The sequence below is a fragment of the Xiphophorus couchianus genome, chromosome 23, assembly GCF_001444195.1.
Source record: "Xiphophorus couchianus chromosome 23, X_couchianus-1.0, whole genome shotgun sequence".
Classification (NCBI taxonomy): Eukaryota; Metazoa; Chordata; class Actinopteri; order Cyprinodontiformes; family Poeciliidae; genus Xiphophorus; species Xiphophorus couchianus.
The window spans coordinates 3,874,553-3,878,591 of NC_040250.1; positions in this window are offsets into that span (position 1 = coordinate 3,874,553).

Genomic DNA, 4,039 nt, shown 5'->3' on the forward strand with positions numbered 1-4,039 from the left:
TACACCTCAGCGAGCCAATAGAAAAGCAAGACGTCAGCTGCGTAGTGAAAGAACGGAGCCAATCGGACTGGAGGAAAGGCGGGACAAAGGTGGTGTTACAAGGTAAACAGTAGATGGCGCTGACGTTCTACTAGATAGATAGATAGATAGATAGATAGATAGATAGATAGATAGATAGATAGATAGATAGATAGATAGATAGATAGATAGATAGATAGATAGATAGATAGATAGATAGATAGATAGATAGATAGATACTTCATATTTATTCTCCACATAATGTTTCTTACATAAAAATTCAGAAAATACATTGCCGTAAATACGTCTGTAAGAAAAAAAAATAAAAAGCTCAAGCACACCAAATTTAATGAAGCAGGATTGCAACAAGAACCATTTTATGCACTGCAGGCTTGAAGCACTTTGTCATCAGCCTGTCATCAAGACGGTAGTGGAATCTAAGACAGATGCCAAGCATAACACCTACATGGGGATTCCCAAAGAGCAATAAGTAACAACACTTTGCATGTCTTTGTCTGGTGTACAATGAGGGAACTATAAAAAAATAAAGTTAGTGGATAGAGAAACAGAGGAGTGAGAAACTTAAAACAGCCGATGCACCTGGCACTTCACTTAAAACACTCTTCTGTTAACACCTCCACTGTGTGCCAAGTCTTGTGCTAATAGCTTTTTTGGAAATCATTGAAATGCAATTTTTTGGTGCAAAAATATAATTTCATGCTAAAAGATGCTATTTAAAATGAGTCGTTTGATGAGTTGTTTGTTAGGTGTTGATGCACCAATTTTAACTCACAACAATATGTCTTTTAGATAGTTTGCATCATACTTTTATTGCATATTTTTGTTCAAATCTTGATTTCTTCACTGATGTATGGTAAGAATTACCATTGTGTCACTACTAGGTTTAAATCTGGATCAGTGGGAAGAGCCATAATGCGATCCAAACATGTTGATGTGACCTTGGACATTGGGCTAACCCCAAGCTGCCTATTTACCTGTGTATTGCTGTAAGAACATGAATGTGACTGAGTGAATGTGCTTCTAAACTCAGCACTTTGAACAGAAGAACTACATAAATGTAGTCAATTTGTTTTGTTTTGCATACAGATCAACCTCTGCTGTTTTACATAGGTGTTTATAAATACAGTAATAGTTTAGTGAAGGTATTTAGTCTGGTTTGATTGAATGAATTTTGTTTGTGTTAAGTAGGACGAAAAAAAGAAATAATTTTAAAAAATGGGTGTAGCAAAAGGTTTTCCATGTGTGTAGCACACAATAGTGAAAAGCTTCAAACATCACAGTGTTTGTTATTAAAATACTACATTTAATTATAACTTCTTTTTTTAACTGTTTTCCAAAGCATTTTATAGTCTTTGTAATACTTTCACTATCAAAGCATCAAGTCTGTAGATGTTCACCTGATTTACTGTTGAACTTAAAAGCATTTCAGTGAGTTTGACACATCCTCTGTCTTTTTATCACTTTATTAATGCACAGACATGTATTAATAAATCTACTCTCTTCACTTTATATTCCTGGTTCAAAAACCTAAAGAGAATATGTAGTACCACAGAACAAAACAGCTCATACTTTGTGATTGTAAAATATTATTTTTAAGTTCTTCTCTGATGACTGATGCACCAGTAGCTGAACTCTATTGAGCAATCAAAGCACCAGCTGCTGATGAATAAAGGAGTCCACATCCTGTTTGCACAGAGGCTTGAAAAAACATTTTTGTACTGTCAGGACATGTTCGGAGATTAAACAGAAGGAGCATGATGTTAACAAAAAATATTGATCATATTTGCTCTGCATTTTCAAACTAATCATCTAAATTAGTATTGTCCCTTATATTTACATATTTAACAAACCATAACAGTAAAAGTCAATATTGTACTTTGCAGTATTATTAGTATGATTATTTGATCTTTTCATTTTGAAATGTGGATAGTAGGTTTTAATCTGGTACTGAAGTCTGTATTTGCATTTCTGTTTGTGTATGCAAATGTGTGCATATATAACTGAGATGTGTACCAGTGTTTTGTGCTTGCAGGTTATTTTAGCGTTGAACTGTCAGGTTATTGAAAGAGCTCGTCATTCTTCACCTAAAACTGTTGCCGGTTAGTCAGAGAATGGAGTTTCCTGCTGCTGCTGCTAACTGACTCTAAAATGTAAATTTAGAAATATTTCTTCTGTGCAGATAAACAACAAAATTATGCAAATTTCTTTTAGTCTTTTTCATATTATTTAAATTTTGTTTATTTAACATATTTAAACAAGTTTTTTTTGCTCATATATATGTTGGAGCATATACCAATACTTCAGATGACAAATTAATTTTCTATACTTCTTTCTCGTTTCTTCAGTCTCTACTTTCATTTTTGATTTATTTTTTATTGATTCATTATCCATCTTCTTTGTGTTTTCGGTTTTTGCCCGTCTAGAGTGTTACCCCTGTTTGAATGAACAGCACAGTATGAAAAAAACTTCAGCTAATGTTAACCATTTTAAGACTTTTTACTACTGAATAAAAGAAAATTTTATTGTTTGACACAACTTTTAGGAATTAAACTTTATAACTTTATGACTTATTTGTGCTGAAATTTAAAGCTGAACACACTTACCTTATAAGGCAATAAATTACAAACACTTTTCATAATATTTCACAATATATTCTCCCGATTACAGTGTTATTATTTTTACTCCTTGATGAAGAACTTATGTTGAAAATTTTGCCTTGTACATCTCACACTATACTATAATGAATTTCTGAAACACATTTTGCTTCATCATTGTTGATAGGTTAGAGAAATGAGAAGATTCTGAAATGATGCTATGTTCTGATGTTGATGGTTGTTACTGTATTAGTTTAACTGTTTGCATACACCCTGGTCAGAGTATCTTTCTATTTGTAAAACTTGAATTGTAAAAGACCATATGGAATTAGATTTTTATCAAAAACAATTTTTTCATAAAAACTGGAACTTTAAAACTTTCAGCATCAGAAATATTCCTGAAGAACTCTTAAAGTTTATAGAGACATGAATATTTTAAACAGTTCTATGTGTTGAGCATAATTTTTATTAATTCAAATATTTGTTGAGTAACATTTTTAATTTCTTTCATTTAAAGTCTGACATTATGAGGTTGTTGTATTTATTTGTTTTATTTATTCAGTGTAATTTTTATAATCGATTCCAAGTGCCAGTGAAAATCTCTCAGGGATGCACAGTGGAGTTGCATCCATCAAAGCTGCTTGCAGAAGCAAAAAGGCATTTAGGGGCTTGGTTAGGTGGGGCCCACAGATAAGGTACACATAATTTCTGTTGTTTTTTCATACTCTTGTCAAATATAGTGGGGTGAGAAATGAGGCTCAAAGTAAGTGACAGTTACTCACAAGTTGAACAACATGGCAAATTCTTTCAAATTGACTTATTTACTTGTGTGATTTTTTTGTACCTGTATTATTAAATAAATGTTTGTCATTTATTGACCTCCCAAGTGGTTTACAAATTGTATATGTTTTCATCACATTCTTAGAAACTAGCATGCATGTAACACATAATGCATTAGGGGTTGGGACCTACTCACAGTGAGGGATTTTCTGTGCATATTTCTCCTGCTATGGTCCAAAAAACATGCATGTAGGAGTTAAATGGTTACTCTAAATTACCTTTAGCTGTGAGTATGTATATGCATGGTTATATGTCTTTTGTATCCCTTAGTTTTTAGAATAGAAAACAATACAAAGTAGTCTAGGTCAAAACTATGGGTAGAAAATATAACCCAAATCCTGTTGTTTTTAATTCCTACGTTGTATAGAGTATAAGAAGAAGTCAGTCTATCTGTTTGGACCAGTGACAACTGCAAACATTTTCTACTCCCAAATTATAAACAACACATTTAGCTGTATTTCTGTTCAGAAGCCAAATCAAACAGAAGACAATTCTCCAGAAATTGCATTAGAAAAGAATCTATTTGTTTTGCTTCCCACTTTTCACCAGAGCTTAAAAGTGTTTCA